This window comes from Papaver somniferum, chromosome 1 (genome assembly GCF_003573695.1).
Source record: "Papaver somniferum cultivar HN1 chromosome 1, ASM357369v1, whole genome shotgun sequence".
Classification (NCBI taxonomy): Eukaryota; Viridiplantae; Streptophyta; class Magnoliopsida; order Ranunculales; family Papaveraceae; genus Papaver; species Papaver somniferum.
This window is the reverse complement of record NC_039358.1, coordinates 55081637-55105836: the sequence shown is the minus strand read 5'-3', so window position 1 is coordinate 55105836 and position 24200 is coordinate 55081637.

Genomic DNA, 24200 nt, shown 5'->3' with positions numbered 1-24200 from the left:
TAACCACACGACCGAGTTATTTTTCTACCATGGTCTTCTACTTCTTAAACACCTCGGTGACTTCATTCTTATGCTTCATGGTGTAAATCCAAACTCTCCTCGAAAAGTCATCGATAAATGTCACAAACCACCTTGCACCTCCCTTAGAAACTGTACGAGAGGGACCCCAAACATCCGAATGGATGTAATCTAACATACCCTGCGTGTGGTGTGCAGCGGTACCAAAACTGCTCCTACATTGCTTCCCGAAGATACAATGCTCACAAAAATCAAGCTTGAAAGTCTTCTCACCACCAAGCAAGGCTTTACTACTCAACACCGACATACCTTTCTCACTCATATGCCCAAGATGCATATGCCATAAACGTGTTGACTCCACCTGTTTCTCATCAATTGATTGAGAAACCATAGCTCCACCACAAACTATATCTCCTTGTAAGAAATATAAATTACCATGTCTTTCACCGGTCATCTTCAAACTACCATTGTAGAATACCTTCAAGAATCCATATTCAGCAACATAATTGTATCCAAGTGATTCAAGTACTCCTAACGAAATCAAACTCTTCCTCAAATCTGGAACATGTATAACCTCTGAAAGTGTTGTGATAACACCATGCGAACGAACCTGTACCGTACCAACTCCAACTGTTTTGCAGGCATTAGAATTGCCCATCATAATAGTACCATCATTCACTTCTCTGTAAGTAGTGAAACAATCCTTTGAAGGACACATATGATACGAAGCACCGAAATCAAGCATCCAACCATCATTGAGATAACTCTTTGATGTAACGGTTAACACTTCCTCATCAAAACCACACATTGGGTCTTCTGAAACTGCACTGCCTTCAACAACCGAAGCAACAATATTCTTCGAATCTGATTTCTCACGTTTCTCATCTCTTCCTTAAGCTTGAGACAATCATCCCTAATATGACCAGTTTTTCGACAATAATAACACTCAATATCGCTCTTTTTGGAACGATTTTTTGACTTCGACTTCTTATTACCATTTTTTCCTCTATCAACAAACAATCCCTCGACTTGTGATTCATCGCTAAACTCTTGCTTCCTTAACGCCTTAGCTTGTAAAGCAGAGACAACATCATCAAAAACCAACTTATCTTCATCTTCGTCGTCTTCATCGGTTTTCCCATTCAGCAAATAGTCAACGAAAGCATCATACGATGGAGGCAAATAACATAATAATATCATGGATTTATCCATATCAGATATATTGACACTGATATTAGATAAATCAGAACATATCTTATTAAACTCATTAATATGATCCATCATAGACTTACCTGGAGACATCCTAAAGGCATGGAGTCTACACTTCAAATAAAGTTCAGAAGTCAAATCCTTTTATAAGTAAAGATTCTCTAAATTCTCCCACAACACCTTTGCAGAGGTTTCACTCGAAATGTTATGAGTGATATCCCTTGACAAACATAAACAAATAGTTGAACACGCCATCAAATCAAGGTCATCCCACTTCTCATCAGTCCAATCCTGGTAACGTTGCTGGCTTCGCCTTGATTGCTTTGATTTGTTTCATACTACCAAGAATATCTTTTACATCAGTTTGCGATGATGTGAAATTATTCTTCCCATTGAACTTGATAATATCAAATCCATGCACCTTCGAAAATCCACTTGATGTAGAACTAGACATCTTCACTTCTAACTATGATCCTCTCCACGCTCACCGCACCACTTGTTAGGATTAAAACCTTAGAATTAACCTCTTCACAAGACACTAGTTCTTTGGATCACGTAGAACTAAAGAAAACAGAATAAGATGCACTAAACGAAACAAGAAAAACATAAGATTTTACGTGGTTCAGCAATATGCCTACGTCCACAAACATCTACGATCAACTCTTATTATTAGAACGTATTACAGAGAATTAAACCCGAAACTATGAGCATCAGATTGTTGTTCACAAACACCAAAATAATTCCCTAGAACAAAACGCTCTAAACTCTAAAATTCTCTAGTTATGAGAACTCTTCTCTAAATTGTGTTGTGTGTTTTTCCTTAAGACTTGTACACCTATTTATATAGGTTACAAACTTGTCTTCCAAGTATATGAGTTATACTAGGAAACCTAAACATAACTAAGAAAGGAAACCTTGAGTTTAACTAAAACAGGAAGCCTCTAGCTATACCAAAAATAAGGAAACACCTAGACGATTCTAGAAAATTCTGGAACCTTCCAAAAACATCGACAACATAACAATACGACCTAAGGAACCTCAAAGGTGAAGTATTACAACACCCTTGGAACGTAATGTACCTAAAGAAGTACTACCCGTAAGTGAATGGTTATTACTCAGGAGAAGAAGGAAATGGGCAATGTCCCACCATGTTCTATCCTTCACTAAAGGTATTATAAACCTTACTAATCAATGAAAGAAACTTTTTGCTAAGAGAAAGTCTATTTTTGATTAAATACAAACCGGGTTAGAATAGACAACTTCCGTCAAAACTGACGATTAGACAAGGAAACACACAACTGCGCATGTGTCAATACTCGGATCCTCTGAGTGATAGATCCGTTCATGAGGCAATAAGAAAAAGTAAGATATCCCCTATAGAGATTCCTTGTTGAAGTAAAGCATCCTTCGCGCTGAACGCGTAGGGTTACAAGAAAATTATTGCCCACGTAGAATCCCTCGCCACCACGGTACCTTCTGGCCAAAGGATACTTGGGTAGGATGATGAATGTTCCACCAAAGGTTAAAAATACCTTAGCACCTTGTGATAACTCTAATGTGCAAATAACTAGACACAACACGTATACATATATATATATATATTCATGCAATACTAAGGGTACCATAATAATGTTACCAAAATACGACTAACACGTCTTAAAAGTTGCAGATGACAAAGGTTTAAACCATGACGAAGCATTGTTTCAAGAAAAGGAGACAACAAAGGCCCCTCAGCTGGGGGCATAACACAACAAGGAGTTCAGTTAAGAGAAACCATACACATCAAGGATAAGGAAGACGAGTAAAAAAAACTCCTTCAGCTTGGAGCTCGACCTCTGCAAAGGCATTGTTAATATAATCAATGGTCGAACACTCGAATTTCACCTTCATATGAGAAGCTCGAGCCTCCAGATCCGAAGCTGACTTCCGACGAAGCTCCATCATCTGAGCGCTGAGCTGATCGTTAGCTTGATGAAGTGCCTCGGCCCTAAACTTAGCAGCAGCATAAAATTGGCGAGATATCTCAAACGAAGATATTTGACCCTCAAGACGGGTAATCTTGGCATTTGCACCCACCAGCTGCTCCTGGAGACCTGCAGGAGCAAAGAATATCAACAATAAGAAGAAGCAGTTAAAGACACGAAGGATGCTGCGGAAAAATAAGAGTCATAAGCCACCTCCTGCATGGCTAATGGATTCCTCTAAACTATGTTGAGCCTCAGCAAGATCCACCTCAACGGCATCAATATCTTCCACGAGGGTATCCCATTCCGTCCGGAGATCATCAACATCAATCTGGAGCGTAGCATTATCAGAGGATAAAGCTTGGTAAACATTCTCTAACTCTTCCAACCTTTTTACCAAAGATACATGAGATATAAAAGAAGAAACAGAGCCAGCCTCAGTAAGTTTGTTCTTAAGAGAGCAGACCTCAGAAGATAGGACATTCCGTTCTGCAGTAACCTTAGCAAAGGAAACACAGGCATCTTCAAAATCTGCAAAATACTTCTTACGGATAATTTCTTGGGCAGAGAGACGTTTCTCAACCAAAGCAATATCCTCCTTTTTCTTTAGAACAATACCCTCTTTCCACTTAAGGGTTTCATCACACTCCTTGTGAAGCGAAGCTATTTGCTTCACCAGATCTGCATAATGAGCAAACTCTAGAGAAAGTTAGGCCTCTTTGTGCACAGTCACGTTCAGCAACCTATCCGATTTCTTTTGATAATACCAAACCTCAGAGGATAACTTGGCTACTTGCTCCCGAAGCTTCCTAAGTTCGTCAGAACCACCAACTGGCAGGGATAGGTTATCTCAGGACTATACAGCTAAGCGACAATACATATAAAGCTAAAGAAAGAAGAAACGAACCTATGGCTTTAGAAGACTCAGCAGCTAAGGCAGAATCGGCAGCTTTGCACCCATCCTCAGCAACTTTGGTAGCGTTATTAGCTCTCTCAAGAGCCAACATACAAGCCTTCAAGGATCTCTGAGTCTTTCTCATACCATCCTCCAACTAAGATACCTTAGCAACAGGAGCAACATCACTGGACGAAGATTGTCGTGTGATAACAGGATGATGTTCCCGACAAACATGCTCATGCACAACATCGAAGCAAGAACACTTAGTCCTACATAACTTGGACAAAGCGTATCTTACGCCGAAGGGTACATATTAATTCCAAACACGGAGGCTATTCAAGAATCGAATCCGCACAAATACGGTGTCAGCAAGCGAAAAAAGGGTGGCTCAAAATTGGCCACATAAATCAGAAAACAATAAATAATGGTGAAGGCGACCTTTGGTTAGTACATATCTAGGTACGAAAAGCCAGGGGAAAGGATGAAACTTATTGCTGGTGAACAGGTATACGCTGTCAAAAAGCCAGAGATAAATTACAAAGACTTCCAACCTCAGCAAAGGGTCAAGGTCTACCAAGGGAAAGGTCTACCAAGGATACCACACTGGAAGAGGACTGCTCAAGACAAGCACAAAACCAACCACGAAGGAGAAAGCGTCATATAAGCAAAGATACTTTTTCCCATTTAAAAGCAACGTGAATCAGCTTTCCAAGGGAAAAAGGGAGCAAACATGCATCAACCATAGCCAAAAGCATCAAAGGAACCCACAAAGAAGCACACATTGTTCTAAAACATCAAAAGAAAATATTTCAACTAAGAAGAAGAAGATCCTAAGTCCACAACGTCTCCTAAACCATGCTCGGAATTGAAAATCTTTTTCTCAGCAATGGGGGTCACCACCGAAGCATCGCATAAAGACCGGAGAATACGCTAAAAATCACCACCATACTGCATCTCCACGGAAGGGGATGCCCTAACCATGCGATCTCCAGCAGATGTCGTCTCAAACACACCAGGTAAAACCCTTCTCTTCTTCGCCCTAACAACTACTGAATTACTAGCAGAGCCAGGAACAGTCTTAGCAGCAGAACCTGGGGAAGTTCCAGCAGAGAAAGCATAGATAGACTACAAAAGGTTGTCAGAATATATGAGAAAAAATCACTATACCAAACAAAGGTTACAAAACAAAAAACAAAATGAAGAACCTTCGAACGAAGCGGAGGTTACCTTGTGAGAAGCAACAAGGTTGGAGACCCAAGGATGGTATTCATCACATTTCATGGGAAAAGAAAAGGTCGTATGAGGAACGCTGGGGTTCGCGGCAGCGAAGCCAAAAACCCAAAGACCAGTCATAAGAAAGGGAGTATACGCCTAGCATTTACCATGATCAAGATAGGAAGTCTTGGTGATCTCAGCCAAGGATAGATGAGCGTAGCTATCTTTGTCTCGAAGTGTCAGCCTTTCCAGTTCATAATGAGGAGGAGGAGGTGGAAGATCCTCAACAGCAACTTCCTCTACCTTTGGGGCCGTAGCTGCCTCAGACACAACAGTCATCTCGGTACCAGTAGGTACCTCAGTGTCCTCAGGGGGTGGAGATGGCGTAGCATCAGGATGATCCATCCGCGGAGGTGGATCAGCAGACGAAGAGGTTCTTTGCCCCTTACGCGTAGGCTTCTTCGGATGTCTCATTATCCCTAACATCAACAGGAAGAACACCTCATCAATAATGGCGGATGAGAATTGCAGTCGACAAAAAAGCAAAGTAGGGGCAAAAACCAGCATACTTTAGGCATGGGTTCGACTGAACCAACCAAAGGAGAGGGTTTAAACTCGTCATGAGGCAAAATCAAAGATCATTCATCGCCATAATCAAAGTCGCAGACGAAGAACAACCATGGCAGAATCATCATCAAAATGCGGAATGGGATAAAACCTAAGTTCTTATGCAACACGAACAAGTAAAAAATAACTAGAATTCTTGCATGCAAGTATAACAGCAACATCAACAATCAAAGAAGGAAATACAAGATCAGGCATGGAAAAATATGAAAACAACAGTGAAGAGCAAGTACCACTTACTTGTACAATCAAATGTTGAACCAAACCGTGAGGAATCGAATGGGAGATGGAGCAGGAGAAAAATCTCTATGAAAGAGATGGAGAGCGACAGTTCGAACAAAAAGAAAAGGAGTTAATGAAAATTCTTTCTCTTTATTCTCTTCTTATAGGCGGCTGAAGAATCCAAAAATTTGGATGTCCCGAAATTCAAGGGGAAGTTATTGCATGAAAGGACATGTAGGGACCACCCAATCGGTACGTGCATAAATGGCGGTGTAACGGAAATTTTCTTCCAATCCTACCAAACGATAGGATATGAAAGAAAAGGGACAAACTGTGAATACCAATATTCCGCGGATCACGTGTCACGATCTTAGTGGCCATATACAATATAACTGTGTAGCCCTCGCTACGCAGAGAAATCCAAGTGACAGAGGTTACCTTCACAGATCTACTTTATCTCGTCCCAAGAAAGGATGCCTCGACGACTGAGATGAGAAGAGTAAAAGCCTAGTCTACAAGGAGGTAGCTGGCGAAGGGACAAAGGTAGATGACATATCTAATCATCATTAAATGTACAAATCTCTTATCTACACGCATAATCAAGGAACGTGGAGAGAGACGATGTGGCAAAAACCGATTGGCAGAGACTGGCGGGGAACAAAGGTACAACCTATACTAAGGTTGGGAAGTTCCCAAAGGAACGTGGGTCAGCTGAGGTGGAAGGGTTCGAATGGATAAAGCATGCGGTGAACGAAGGTATATATCAGCGAATGATGGACCCAGAGGCAGCAAAGATATACTTGGAGCAGAAGGGGCTATAAATACCAAGCCTCACCAACAAACTAAAGGCATTCAATATCTAGGAGAGAATATCTAGTCTTAAGCTTATACCTCTTTAATGTTTAGAACTTAAGTATTTACTTCAACTTGAGTTCTCTCTATTACTTTGGGAAGCATTTAAGATCTTTGTAACCACCATAACTTAATACAAAACAATCACTCTTTACCCCGTGGATGTAGACAAAAGTCGAACCACATAATCTCTTGAGTCTCATGATAACTTATAAGCTTTTACATTATATTTTGTGTTATTCGTTATTATTGTGATCTTGGATATCTTTTAATACTTAGCATTATCAGTTCAACAGAGGTATTGATACTACTTAGCATCTGATTCTCTGAGATGTATACATTACGTAGACTACGGGAAAACGAGTAGTCATACTAGCCTATTACAAACTAACTTCGGTCTGGACTGTAGTTGAACCCCAATAAATCTCACACTGATCCAAGGTACAGTTGCGCTACTTACGTCTCTAATCCCAGTAGGATACTACGCACTTGATTCCCTTAGCTGATCTCACCCACAACTAAGAGTTGCTACGACCCAAAGTCGAAGACTTTAATAAACAAATCTGTATCACACAAAAAAGTCTACGATAATAGATAAATCTGTCTCCCACAGAAATACCTACAAGTTTTGTTCCGTCTTTTGATAAATCAAGGTGAACAGGAACCAACTGATAAACCAGACTTATATTCCCGAAGAATAGCTCACTATTATCAGTCACCTCACAATAATCTTAATCAATGCGGCGAAAGAAGATATTGTGAAATTACAAATTATGAGACGAAGATGTTTGTGACTACTTTTATATCTTTCCTATCATAGAGATATTAATCTCAAGTCAATCGTTACGATTGTGCTCAACACGACAGAATCATCAAGATCACATCACACAACTACAAGAAAGTAGTATCGGTCTGGCTTCACAATCCCAATAAAGTCTTCAAGTCGTTAACCTACAAGGTCTCGAGAAGAAATCTAAGGTTAAAGGATAATCGACTCTAGGTAATACAACTAGTATCACATAGGAGGTGTGGGGATTAGGTTTCCCAGTTGCTAGAGTTCTCCCTTATATAGTATTTCAAATCAGGGTTTGCAATCAATGTTTGCTTAGTAACAAAACATTCAATATTCACCATTAGATGAAAACCTGATTAGATTCAATCTAATATCTTTTAACCGTTGGATCGAAAACTTAGCTTGTTACACACAAATGAAATGCACGAATTTAGGATTGTGTAATCGTACCCAAACATGTACATTTGTTGGTTCAACAATAGTTAAACAAATGGTTAGTCATATGAGCACTTTCATATCAACCATATTATTCTTCACCATAACTAGTTCAAATGACTCAAATGAACTAGTTAGAGAGTTGTTCAATTGTATAAATCTTATAAAAGTACACAAGACATAATTGAAGCAAAAAAGATTTGATTCACTCGAATATATTCATGAACTTTATAGCCACGGTTTGCAAATTGCATTCCTTAGTTAATATAAATATAAGTTCACAAAAAATTGTCTTTAGATATAACCAACTCAAGTACGCGGACTCAGTTCGCGGACTTAAGTTCCCAGAAGGAGTTCACAAACTCCAGCAGATATTCTCGGGATGAGAACCTCCGCCAGTTCGCGGACTGAGTTCACAGTTCTTGTTTCGGTTTTCCTGATCAACAAAGTACGCATACCTTGGTTCAAGGAATAAGGACTTATACATATATGTGTTGCCACACAATGCTTATGTCCATCATTGGTTATATAATTTAAACTCTCATTTCAATCATTGAAACATTCTTAGAGGACGTTATATAGTTGTTATTCACAAACCATTTTTCGTCAAAGCCATTTTCAAAGTGTTTGAAACATAACATGACTTTCGTCACTAGGTAAAGATGAACTTGGCTAAAGCGAAATCTTACCAACACATATTTCGAAAAATAGATAGGTGAGATAAACTCGACTCGAAATAGCAAATGTGTATAATCAAAGTCTATATAGCAAAACGACTTTTGTCTCAAGATATGAGATAGAGTAGATATAATTTTGAGTGATAGATAAGTTCAAGTCTTCACATACCTTTTAGTCGATGAAGTTCCACCAGTTCCTTGAGTAGTTCTTCGTCTTGTATGATGATTTCCATGGAGTTCTTGAGCTCAACTACACTTTCTATCCTAGTCCGAGACTTAGCTATAGTAGACTAGAAATCAATACTTATAGTTTTAATCATTAACATTGACAAACATGCTTGAGATAGCAATGCATGCGAGTTCGACCGAGCAGTGCTCTAACAATATGATCATTTGAAATTGATAAGTTGAGTTTACTTGGTGTCAAATTAATTCGTAAACATATAAACTAGTTCACAAGATCTGTGTTGATTGTAATTTACCTAGACTTATTCATCATCATTATAAATAGAGGACTCTCTGCATATTATAATCTCAATCCTAAAGGAGATGGTACCAATTACACCACCAACTTTTTCGTTCAGTAACCTGTATGGACAAAAACTAATACAATCATAAATATGTTTTTTTTTACAAATACCCTTAAAGAAGATTGTATATAAAGTTTTTTCTTTCTTTTCCACAATCAAGATGTGTAGACTAAAGGTTCGTGTACCTGATTGTGTAGAAGAGTTCCCGAACGATCTCAAAAATAAATATCCAAGATAAATCTAGTCGTATCCAAATTGAGAGGATCTGAAGTCTAACAAGTATGAAACTTGCAATATATCTTTAAAGATATAAACTCAACAAAAAAGAGTTTTATTTTTAATCTCAGATACTAAGGTCTTAAACTATCTAGATTTATCAACGTACTACTTGTGTTATTTCCAGTATAAAGATAAACGATATAATGCGAAAAAGGAAAACACGAGACACCAGAAAGTTTTTTAATGAGGAAAACTGCACATAAAGAAAAAACCCGAGACCTCTTCCAGCTTTGAACACAACACGTTATTAAACCACTATTGACACTGACCTATTATTAAACTTCGGGATGGAATGTAGTTGATACCGGATTCACCCTCCAAGCAATTCAGCTGCAGTCGTGTTCCTTATGCCTCTTGAACCTCGAAAGATTATGCACACTTAATTCCCTAGATGACATCATTTACATCCTAAGAGTTGCTTCAACCCCGGTAAACACTTTAGATACCAATATTCCTCTAACATGCAAGCCTATTTGTTTCCCTTTTGATATGTTTTAATATAGGTTTGGAAATATATTTGCAGTAGTAAAGTTATGCAAACCTTACGAATCTGGAACACTTACACTCAGTTAGCTGAGAAACCTAGATTACTAACCACCTCTCAAGAACAATTCAAATAAATCAAAGAAGACTTTAGATCTCTACCTTGAGGAATCACAAATTATGAGACGTAAGAGAACTTTGTAATTTCTATTTATCTAGTTCTTAATCCAAGATTATGAAAACATCAAAGATCAATAAGAAAAAAAATATGGATTCAAGAAATATCGCATAAGAGACATGAATCACTAAGTGAAGTCTTCAAACTCGCAACCTAATTATGAGAGGAAACCTAGGATTTAGAGAACGACTCTAGCTTAGCAACTAGGATGCAAAAGTGTCATGGACTAAGAAATCCAGTTCCAAGAGTCTCTCTGTTTATAGATTTTAAAGGCTCCAGATAGCTTTGAATTCAAGCTAGCGTAGCTTGGAATTTAGGCAAATACTTTCTCAATTTAGATGAAATTCTTACTAGGAATTCATGTAAGCATGTGAGAGGAATGCATTGAAATTACACAGAAGAATATACATTATGGTCCATGACTATGGAACCGTACACAGTGATAGTCCATAGCATCTCAGTAGCCTTTGAACTTACAATCACATAGCGTTGTTCAATAACACTCAAGACTTAATCAATGATCCATAAACACAAAGTGATTTATTGAATAAAGTTGTCTTAGAAGTGTCTATGATAGTTGTAGTAAAGTCGAACTTAATCATATAGAATAGTTCGTGTACTTCTTCTAATACTGAAATTATATGATTTTTCAAACCTCGAACAGTTCACGAAGTCAGGGCACAAAGGTTTGCAAACCTCGACAATTCTCAAAACTAAGGCCACAATTATTTGCAAACCGGGTTTGCAAACCTTGGAAGTTCGTGAAATTCAAATAGTAGAGGTTTACAAATTGGGTCCTTATTCCGAACTCAGAAGTAATGGGTTCGTAAACCGGGTTTGAAAACCTATAAAATTCACGATTTTCATACTGAATTTGGTAAGCATAAAAGTATGTATACCTAGCACCAAACAGTTCATTTTCCCTCATTTTTCAATTAGAAACATTCCTAATAACAATGGACAATACACATTGTTGATTGGGCGATTTATAAATGATCAATATAAAACAAAAATAGTTTATGAATAATAAATAAATTGTTCTTACTAATATTGCTAAGGATCTATGAAAATCCGTTGCTTGAATCATATTTAAAGAGTTTAACCAAAACAAGCTTGAACTCGAAATTTATTAAATATACTAAAATCACACGACATAGTCCCATAAGATAAAATGGTAAATGTCGTGAATAAACAAGATAGGTCACTGGTCCAGAAGGGGATATAAATCACGCATGAAACCTGTTATAAAACATAGTTTATCACGGTTTTCATCCGTTATTAGAATCGTTATTTATTTGGTGTGACTTTTTAAAAATGACAAATAGGAAACGTTATTAAATACAACGTCTGAAATTCGTGATTTAAAATCACATACATAATATGTTATTATATGTCACGATTATTGTATGTAACATTAAATAACGGTTGATTTATGTCATATAAGAATCACGGTTAATATATGTGAAATATAATAACCGTTGATGCTTGCCACTAAAAAAACACGGTTATTAGGTGTGAAATAAAACAATGGTTGTTTTTTTTTGAAACTACAAGAGATATATTGATTAAGAGAAAGTGTTTATAAAAGATTTGTCCACCTGCAACTGATGTTGAATGAGACTAGATGGATCAATTAACCAAACACTACTTAATCTCTCAGTTCTAGCTAGCTTTGAAAGAATATCTGCTATCTTATTTTGCTCTTTAGGCACATAGTTAATTTTCCAAGAGACAGAACTAATGAAAAACTTTTTAATATCTAATATCAAGTTGAATCCTCCAATCAATGGTAAAATTCTCCTTGCTCATTGCCTCCACTACTATTTTTGAGTCCATTTCAAACTGAACGTTGTGCAACTTCTTTTCCTTTGCCCAGTTTACTGCCTCCCAGCGTGCTCTGGACTCGTCACATGAGTTAGATAGATGCATTTAGATCCCTGGTGAGTACCTGCAAAATCACGAATCATTAGTCCTATACCTCCAGTTAGAGTTTCTTTCATAAATGAACCATCTATATTAATTTTAAAGTTCCTCTAATAGGGGGAAACCAATGAAGATTGTGTCTCGACTGACGAATTGTTGTTCTTGTTGTTTGGTTTGATCTGAAAGCAAACTCATCCAATTCCTTCTCACATTTTTTTATTAACCCGTCCACTGTAATGTTACAACCCTTAAATACTTTGTCGCATCTTGCATTCCAGAGACACCAAGCAACAGTAAGAATTCTGCAGAGAACATCCTGTGTAATTTTATTATCACTGAGCTTATCAAACCAATCGCACAACCAGCTGACAAGGTTACTGACATTTTCAGTATTTAAGCAAAGGGTTGCAAACCATATTCTTTTAGAAGACGCGCAATTGAGAATATAATGCGTGGAGGTTTCCAAACTGTGATCACAGAATGAACATCCAGCTGTATCACCATTTATAAATTGCAGCATCTTATCCCTTGTAGATAAAATATCCTTGATGCATTTCCACGCAAATTGATTGATACGGGGAAGGAGGGGTAGTTTCCATAATCTCTTGAAGATATTCTTCATTCTATGATCGACTTGGGATTGACTATTCTTCTCTTCCATCATTTTCCTATATGCAGACTTCACTGTAAACTTGCCAGATTTTTCAAGAGTCCAGATTAATTTGTCTTCCACTTGGCGATGAATAAAAATATTTGGTATAAGCCTTGATGTTGTAGCTTCGAACAGCAAGAAGATCAGCGTAATATTCCAGCCTCCAGAATGAGAATCAAACAGCTGGTGAACATACTTGTACTCTTGAGTCTGCACAGCATCATGCTTCGGAATAGGTGGAGTAGAAAGGTCTAGAATCCACCTATATTTCCATATCAGTATTTTCTTCCCATTTCCCAGGTTCCAACATCTATACTTTTTGATAAATTGTAACTCAGAAGAAATACTTCTCCATGACCATGTACTATTAGCATTTTCTTTGATGTTGAATACTTGTCCATCCGGAAAATATTTAACCTTGAGAGATCTAGCACAAATAGGGTTCTCATCAGTGCAGAGTTTCCATGAAGATTTTTCCAGGAGATCTCTATTAAATACTTCAAGGTCCCTGAAACCTAGCCCCCCTTCTTCTTTGGACTTGTTAAGGTTTTGCCAGGAGATATAATGCTTTCCTTTGTTTGTTTTCTTGTTGCGCCAGAACTTTTGTTGTGCAGAATTCATCTTTCATATTGTGGTATCCGGCAACTTGAAACTTAGCATGTGATGCACTGGGATAGAATTAGTTACGTTTCGAATCATAACACCTCTTCCTGCTTCAGAAATATTAGTTGCAGACCATCTCGAAAAACGGTAATCCATCTTATCTACTTGAGATGCAAATGGGATTCTCTTATTTCTACAAACGAATATTGGCAAGCCCAGATATTTTTCATGTGAAATATTCATCTCTCTTACCTGAAGGTTGCCACTGATAATTTGACATATGTTAGGGCATGTATTCTTGCTGAAGAAGACAGCTGACTTATTAAAATTAATCAACTGTCCAGAACAAGCACTAAAATATTCAATCACTTTAAGAAGATTATGTGTTTGAGGGAGATTAGCCTTGCAAAAAAGGAGACAATCGTCCGTGAATAATAGATGATTTATCCTTGGAGCTGATTTTGAGATTTTCATACCTGTTATCTGATTTTTATTTTCCTGAAAATTTAAATTCCTTGAGAAAGCTTCCATTGCAAGTATAAATAGGTAAGGAGAGAGAGGATCTCCTTGCCTTATGCCTCTGGATGGAATAAACTTTCTGGAAGGGGAGCCATTTATCATGATTTCGATCTCCGTTGTGCTGATACACTGCATTATTAGCTGACACAATTTTTCACAGAAACCGAACTTTCTTAAGACTTCCATCAGAAAAACCCATTCTAAACGGTCGAAAGCCTTAGACATGTCCATCTTAAGTGCTAGATGTCATGTCCTCCCTCCTTTCTTCTTCATTGCTTTTACTAGCTCCCGAACCATGCAAATATTCTCGGATATTAATCTACCAGGTACGTATGCAGACTGCATTGGAGAGATGATGGTGGGCATATGTTTTTTTGAGCCTTAGAGCAATAATCTTTGAGATTATCTTGTATATGGTATTACAAAGAGCAATGGGACGATAATCTTCTGGTTTATGTGCTGCAGTAGTTTTTGGAATGAGAGAAGCCCTGGTGTTGTTGATTTTCTTAAGTAGAAAACCAGAATGAAAGAACGCCTTCACAGTGGTTCATAACCGTTATTGGAGGTATTTTCATTAAAAAATATCTACCAATTCTAACGAGACTGTTTCGTTATTTTCTAGCTACGGATTCAGATTTTGGAATCTGAATGAAATCAGTTCAGAATTATATTTAATGTATCAGAAATCCAACCAGATTAAAAAGAAAAAGAAAAAGAAAATATACGTTAAAGAATTATTAATTATTTATTAAAAGAGAATATAATATTCAAACATAGATTGGCAGACATATCCTAGCAACTCCAAGTTACATCCTGAAAATTAAAAAACTAATCAATCTACTCTCACTACCATTCTAACTTGATGGCTCTCCTATAGTAGTCACATAAGCCTTGGCCCACTTAACAAACTCACTTCTTTTAACATTCCCAAGTACAACATTATCATCTCTATCGCACAACATCGCAGTTGGATCAATAATTTCCTCAATCATGCAGTCGTAGTGGTTATCAATCAGTAGCTTAGTATCAACATATGCAACACATGTTAAAAAGAGAATTGATCAACTAAAGGAGCAGCGAATACTGAATTAATGGAAACAACTACGCCGACTTAGATAATAGCAGATATGAATTTGACGTTTTTGTTACTAGAGTTCTTTCAGCTCCATCATTCACTTCAACCTCAGGTAAGGCTCGAAGAATGTTTTAGACTCGAAATTAACACCATTGGGTTTCAGATGATAAACTCAACATACATAAGCACTTCATGTCTTAAAATCCACAGCTAAAGCCTAAATGTCACGCAGATACAAGTTTACTGGTTTCTAGAAATAATGATAAAGCTGGACTTCTCGTGGGTCATAAACAAGAGCAAATGATGCGTATTTTTCTTAAAGTTCATGTTTTAGAATTCATAAGTCGCAATCGTGTTGTTCCAAGCAGGCTAGAAGATGGTCAATTTGGGAATAACCATGTTATTGATCACATATTTTCATGTTGTAGTTTGGTTACGGATAGTAACACCGTTTTTGAACAGAAGGAATATTACCCTGATATTTTGAAGTCAGCTGTACAGGGTGGCAAGAATCAAGAGTTTTCAAACCTTTATGCGGATACCAATGGAGAAATTGAAGTTCTTCTTGGAGAAATTTCTATTGCTCAAAACAGAATGGTAAGAAATGATACCTTCGTAATTTGGAGTTGCTGCAAAGGATGATGATAATATGGGTATTCATAACCCTATTCTCCGTCAAAGATTACCGGAATGGAATCCAAAGGAATATCGGCAGCTTACTCTTGACGAAACTTTAAAAATAAGTGCAACTGCTAAATCTTTGGATCTTTACAAATCAGCAGTAACTTATAGTGTTCTTACAGATGGAGTTTTTCTACATTCGAAGTACGTAAACAATTATTACGAGAGAGGGAAAGAAATTTCAATGATAACCAAGAAACTAGTTGGGTCTTTTGCAAATAAAGTCACCAAAGATTCACTACAAGAAGAAATTGTGCTTCTAGATGGGAAACTACATCTGGATCAGAAAATAAAATCAAATGATGTAGATAAAACAAAGATACTGCACATACTCACAAATTAAAGAAAGGTGTACCAAAATGGTTATGTTTTGTTACAAAAGAACAAAAATATTAGAAAGCTAAGCTTTCCCAGTTCTTCATTAAGAATACATTTTATAAAATTATTGCCACGAGATAAATTGCTGAAATTAGCAAAGACTTAGAGAGAATGTTGCTCAGACCATTATAATATCAAATACTTGCTTGAGATTTCTTTACTTAATACAAGTGTGGTGCATGGCGGCAGATGTAGAAGATGGTGCACGGATTTAATACTATATGTTCTTCTTATCATGTCACTAATCTCAATTTTTTTTGTTACGATATGACTAGGGGAAGGGAAGCATCTAAGAGTAGTACTGCTACACTGCCGGCCCGTGGTTGGATTTTGCATCTTGTTGAACGTTTTCAAAAACCAGCAGTTCAGAGATGCAAAATTAACAATAATTCATGGCAACATTTGGCTAAACAACATTTGGTAAAAATGATATGTGTGCAACTCTGTGTGTAGACACAACAACACCTAAGAACTACCGCGCACTCCCAATCACAATGAACTGCGCAACCAAATAGCTTTAGGGGAACTAGTTGTATATGCTGAGTGTGTCTCTACCAGCACACGTTTTAGTGTCTATTGTTTTATTCCAGCAAAACATCTGTGTTTTTATTTGCAGGTTCACAAATGTTGTTAAATCATTGGAACGTTCCTAGTATCAGTTCACACTTTTGCTAAATTAGAGTTCCTTTTGCTTGCTTACCTGACAATATAATGAGAAAAAGACCAAATTTAACACCTAATAATCTCCTAAGATGTTGACCCCAGAAATTTTTCTACCTTTTCACAGCTCTTAGTCAGGTTTGCGCTAATTGCTTAGAGCATCCACAGTGGTGTGTGGTAAAAGTGCAATTACATTACTGAGAAATATATTGCACTCGCAGCAGTATGCTACACATGGGCAGGAGAAAATGGTAAATATATGGTAGTCAGTTTGCTGTTGGTACATACTTTAATGGTGGCGTTCTACATTGTGAAAATATGTCACAGCAGAAAATTATTTGCTCGTTAAACTCTAGGCTAGATTAGTAATTCGATTCTTAGGATAAATTTGAAACCCAACTTTTTGATTAACCAGAGAGAAGCTTAAGCAAAAAAAAAAAAAAAGAATCAAAGATTTGATTAAGAAGGTTATTATTGGGGCGTCACAATTTATTAAAGGTGTGTCACCTAATAGGACAAAAATAGGTCACTCATAAGTAATATCAAAAACTCCTTATCTCAAATAGTTTTGTAATGACTAAACAACCCTTATTTAGTTAATTTTAATTTAATCTAATTTAATTAGATAATAATTAAATTAATAAATTTTGTTGTATACTTGGTGAATTCGGGGACAAAATTTTTGTGGGAAAAAAACTAGAGAGAAGCAAAAAAAAAATTTAGTCAATCACATTTGCCGTAAAATAAACTTCTACAGTTAGAAATAATCCAAACCTGGACGCAAAATCACTTCTACGGTTGGAATTAAAAGGAAACTGGACGTAAAATCAGATTTTACGGTTGGAATGAAAAGGAACCTGGACGTAAAATGAGATTCTACGGTTGGAACTATCCAAACCTGGACGTAGTTCATTCCAACCTGGACGTAAAATGAGCTTCTACTGTTGGAACTATTCAAACCTGGACGTAAAACTATGTGCAAATAAAATTCTACGGTTGAAATTAAACCAAACCTGGCCGTGATTTCTTCATAACCACTTTTACGGTTGGAATTTATCCAAACCTGACCGTAAAACTATATGCAAAAAAAATTCTACGGTTGGAATTAATCCAAAACTGGCCGTGATTTCTTCTACGGTTTTTAAGTTTTTATTTTAGTTCAAGGGTAATCTAGACATTTTGTATATGTGTTAGGATATCCCATAATCACTTTTTTGGACACTAAGAATCCAAGTGAAGCCGCTCTATTGGAGTGTGACGCCCCAATAATATCCTTCTTGATTAACCCAATTTTTTGATTAACCAGACAGAAGCTTAAGGGATTTGAACTTACTTTAGTTTGAAATCTTCTTCTTCTCAGATCTCCTCTTAGGTTTGTCTAGAAAAATAACAAAGATAAGGGTTTGAATAAGTGAATTCAGAAACCAATTTCATTCAATCAAAGTAATCAAAATCATTCCTTCCCAATTTCTACCTTAACCAATTTATCAAAAAAAAAATCTTTGGATGTGCAATTTTGGTCACCAAAATCAATTTTTTAAGGACCAGAGCAAAACCCAGATATAAAGATACCAAGGATTTGAAACTTACTCGATACCGACTTCTTCTTCCTCTAAGTTAGAGCTTCGGTAGTTAGGTTTCCGGAGGGGAAAAACCAGACGGCGGGTAGGCTCTGGTCACCTGCATGACCTTAGCTTACTTGTTAGGCTTGCAAGTTTTCGATCCTCTAGGAAAACAAGATATATAAATGATTACTGGAAGATACTTATGGTTCACCAAATAATTATTTGGGGTGCTTCCGTCGCATGGGTAAGGTTAACTGGCGTAGTCATCACCATCCACATCCTTCGCTTCATTGAATGGTTGCTCTAATATCTTAGAATTAGGAAGAAAATAGAATGAGAAAGCAGAATGGATAAGTGTCCACAACAAGTCGGTCAGTATTCGAAAAAGTTTCTAAACTGCAAATTTAATTTGAAAAACTCTTGTTAAAAGACTTGAAGTTAGAGTGCTCTAAGTTATTGTCTTTTTTTTTTTTTTTGAAGTATTATCTTAGCGTCTTGTTATAGTCTTACATTGAGATGACATAGAGTACCCACATTGTCTTTTTTTCTTTTCTCTTTTTAAATCATTTTCTTAGTATATATTATAGTCCTACATATATTATATGAAGGTGTAGTTATTATGTCGTATGAGTTTAATATAATCTCTTTTATTTCATGTATGTGCATCTTCATATTCTTGTTGTTATAGCAGAGAAAAAACTTTCTTACGAATCTCCATTCTTGTTGCGAGGTATCATCATTTGTATATGATATCTTCATCCCTTCTTCCAGAGTCTCAGTGCCAATCAGATTGACATAATCCACCATGTTTAAAACTCACCAATCTTGTATTTGTTGTATTTTCAGGCGTGCAACCTTATGATGGGATATTCTTCAAGCAGAATCCATTTTTGCGTGGCTCACTAGGATTTCTCCAAGATTTAGTGTGTTGATCCATGATGGGTATTTTACAGGTACTATTGGAGTTTTCCTTCATCGACTATTTTCTGGACCTTGGACGCTAGCGTTTAACAAGTGTCCGTGGTATGCCCTTGGTCGTTTTGATAAGCTCAATATTTCCTTTTATCTCTTTTGCCTTTGGTACCTTCCAATAGCACGTGATAAGAAGCGAATCTATGATTTCTTGTGAAGTTCTCCTATTCCAATATTAAGACTTGTGAAATTCACTTTATCCCTTCTTTGGCCCCTTTTGAACTCGTTTCACTTCGATTTTTCGAACTGTCACGATTCTTATTAATTCCTTGAGTCATCATCCAAATGATGTTTCACTTTGGATGGATTTCTCTTTTTGACCCCTTTTTCAGTGATAACTTCACTCTTTTTTCCTTTTCCGTCCTTGTGTAGCTATCGGTTCTTGCATATGAGATTTCCAACCGATTGCACGGTTAAGGAATTGAACATCCCAAATTCATCAAAAGTCAAGGCATTCTTATATGCTTCAATGAAAGTCCAGCATCAACTGCGTTGATTTCTCCAACTTTCTGACAGAACCGCTGGTTAAAAGTTGCTAGGATTTTGTTTGTTTCTTTGTGCAGTCCAAATAGATGACTGCTCCCTTTTTTACTTCCCAAATTGATCTAATACTGCTGGAAAAATGCATCTGATATCATTCCAAAGTTCGCAATTGAATTTGACCTTAACTTTGAGAACCAAGTCAAAGCTTTACTTGTCAATGTTACAAGAAAAGTTCTGCATAGTAACCCATCGTTATACCTCCACAGACTTGAAGCTTAGGAATGTTGAACATGCTCCACAAGATCCTTGAACCGGGGCTACAAAAATTTTGATACAGTGTGAAACATTTTATATCCTCAACGAAAGGTGAGTCCGTCGATCTTTTCATTGCCAAAATTTGTAGCCTCTCTTCTCTGAATTGTTTTTGAGCTAACACATTTTCAACCACTTCACTCATCTTCTTTTTGATGAGTTCTTCGATATGGGATGATTCTCCTTTCGGTTTCTCTACTAATTTGTGCATTTCTAACAAGCTCTCATATAGATTTTTCTTTCTCTCGTTTGTGTTTCTTTGAGCGTTGGTTTCCATCGTAATACTTCTTCCACTTCCGTTTGTCGAGGTGTCCTCTTGGCCTTCCTCGCTGAGATATTATTCCAACCCGAGTCTATTGTTTTTCTAATGGATAGGCCATGGTCGTCGTTCTGCCTCCTCGACATATGTGATGCCTTTCAGAGCGATCATTCAACCATCGACATTCCCTTACAACATTACTTTCTTCAGCAGCTTGCCTTTCAGATGATCCATATCTCCTACCATGATCATTCTGCACGTGTTGTGCTCTCAAACCTCAGGAGTCCTCTGGTGACTCATTTCAAATGGAAGGAAATGTGCAAATGGATGATCTTATGTTAGATATGAATTTCAGTAATTGTCTTAAATATTTTAAACATTTTGAAGTTAATATATGTAGTACTCTAGAAGTGAATGCTGTGTTGGCAAGGATGTATAGACTTAGGTTGCTTTTTGAGAAGGACTGGTCTTGGTCAGCTAAGGAGGAGAGAAACATGAAGAACTGGCTTGAAACTCTAGACATAATGGATAATATTCTAAAGGAAGAACAAGTTATGCATCAAGTTTGTCACAGCAAGATGAAGAGAATAATAATAATTCTAATAGCACAGACATGGGCAGTGATAGTGGTTTTAGCAGGAGTGGTTTGGAAGGTTCAGATTATGTGATTCTCAACAGTGTCAGCACTCAATGTGAAGATGGTAGAGTGGCAACTGATCTCAGGGGACGAGGAAGGAAGGTGTGGCTAGAAATGCTGTAAAGGGTGGCGCAAAAAAAAAGATTTCTTTAAGAATTCAACTTATGAAAAAGGATGTTCGAGCAAAAATGTGGGTGACATGAAATCTGAGTATACCAACATTGTTAAAACTTGGTATAAGCCTCAAGATAATAATCAATTCGGACATGTAACTGTTATGCCTAGCTATTTTATGAATGATAATTAAGTTTTACTTTGCCAAAAAAAAAATATAAAAAGAAAAGAGTAGATGATAGTAGGATTTAATAATTAGTTCCTCAAAGTTTTGTTCGACACTTTACATAATTCCGTTCCGTCCAATGTCATCATGTGGATTTATAACTACGCCCACTACTCCATCATACTCAAAGGCAGGCACCAACCTGTGCAGTAGCCTAGTTAGTAATTCGGGATTCGGCAAACGTACGGAACGACAAACGTACGAGTATTATACGGTTTTGTAAAATTCAGATTCGGTCCAAAATTCGGTCAATGGGACGTGATTCGTCAGTAATTCGGAACGGCATACGTACGTGTATGATTCGATTTATAAATGTGAGTTCGGCTCTGAAAATTCGGTATCTATATATAACAAATAATTTGTATTTATAAGGTCATAGACCAATTTTTATGCATATGTGTGAGTTATTTAAAGAAAAAATAAACTTAATATGATGATATTAATAATATATACAACATTAGTTATCCAAGAGGACGTCGTATGGTGGTTTAGATGCTTGGTTAGTGAGTTTGAGATCTCTCTCACCTTCACCTTCAAATCTCTTCAGTCGTTTTTGTTTCATAAAAATCACAACACGTCTAATATTCGGTCGTGTATGCTCGGGAGGCAGTAAAGCCCAAAAAATGGAGTCTTTGAAAAGTAAAAGCTAAAGAATTTATGGCGAATTAAACGGACGTATCATTCGGGATACGTAAAATTCGTGAACGGTTCGCGAATAATTCGGAAATGCCACATAATACGCGACTTGGGTTCGGAGTTGCAAACGTACGCGAATAAAACGGTAAAATTCGTGATACGGAAAAATTCGCGAATGATTCGCGAATCATTCGCGAACTTACTAACTAGGTGCAGTAGTAGTGTGTGGATTTCTCATTATGAATATTATTATTATTCAACTCTAGCTTCTTTTTTTTTATAATCTTTACAGTGTATCCAGATCCCAAATTCACTTTTACCACCTCAAAAAACATACTGATCTAAAATGTTTGTCTAATTAATCTTAGAATACTCTCCCCCCTTTAATTAAGAAAAAAAGAAGTAAACTGAATATAAACCACGGTACCCGGTTATGTCTGACTCAGGGACGGACCTATGAGAGGACTAATCGGGGATTTAGTCCGGTCGCCTTCCCGGTCCATAAGCCTAATTTTTCCCATTTTAACCAAATTTTTGGTTAATCATGTGTATTAGTCCGGGTCTAAAATGAAAAATCCGTCATCCTGGATCCGTCCCTGATCTGACCGGCCTAGATCATCAGCAAGGCCCGCTCGATCCAACTTGAGTGGAAGTCAAAAGGCATTTTCTTGAAAAACGAGGCCAGCGCAGCGATCTAACAGTTATAAAGTTGTGGATTTTCGTACTACCTATGCCAATGGAAATATGATACACATGACAAATGATTTTACCTACGCTTTTTGTATGATTCTCATCTATGTAGCTAGAGCGTGTTCAATTCATTTCTTTCAGGAAAGAGAAAAAAAAAAGAAAAAAACTTCATTTAAATTTGAAATCAGAAATTATGATCAAAACATCACCAAAACTGATATTATGTCGTCGTTGAGAGTTTAGGACATGAGATTATTTTTCGTTTCTACCGTTAGTTTTTATAGAGACCGGAGGTGGGTCATTTTAGAATGGGTTTTTGAATATTTTCGCGCGGAAGGCAGTGCTCATAACAATTGCAATCTACCAGGCTCCCAATAATATCTTAGTGCTTGTCACAGTGTGTGCAACCATCTAAAAGGTGCGGCATCCAGTCTTGGTGGTGCAAATATGACCAAGCCGGCAGCATATACAAGTCCACATCGTGGTAATCGAGATGGGCAAACAATCTCACCTAGTGTAAGAAAGAATCGCGGAATGTGGATGATAAAAAACATTAAATCAGACCGTATTCGGGGGATCACGGTCAGAATATCGATGACTCATCCTAAGATAACAGAGACACAGTCATCGAATGACATTTCTAACCCCAAAATGTTCCCTATTTTGTGAATTCTAGTGTAAAATGTTCCGTAATTGCCCCCACCGACTTTAATCGTCGATAAAATAAAGTGATTTTTGACTTTAGCATCCAAATTCCAATAAACATCCAGAACAATTTTGTGACTTAACTAGATTCTCCACGCAACAAAACACACACCTAAGACTACAAGCTACAGCGCTGTCTATTTTCTTGTTTTTCACATTCTTTCTCCTCCTCTCATTGTTGCAAGAGAGGTCGATATCCGATTTACCGACAGATATTCAAAGAAATAGAGATGCTATTTGGGCTTATATTTGGTTGTAAGATGTCTTTCCGCGAGCATCGCATCTTTACTTTGCATCGTGCATGCAAATTTGGGGAGCAACACCAACTGTGGTGTGATGGTCCTCCTCCACAATATTGTTCTTGTTCATTCATCAAAATCTCCTTTTCTTATGGTCCGAGAGTGAATGTTAAAAATATTGGTTAGGCACAGAGTTTAGAGAAAATAAAATGTATTATCAACAGAAAAAACCAATAATTCAATAGTCATCAGCATTTTTTTGGATCACTCTTCTTTCATGGTTTGACATAAAGCAAAACCCAAAACCATGGTTTTGCTCAAAAAATATCAAATAGTTAGATTCGTACAAATATGACTTTGTGGCTCTTAGAGTTGAGTCTTGTTTATGGAAAAATCTAGAACTTGGACAACTAATACAGGACAATTAATCTAGACCTTTGATCGTTCCCATCTTCACCCCACTACCAATCTCAATGCTAGAATCATTATCCTCT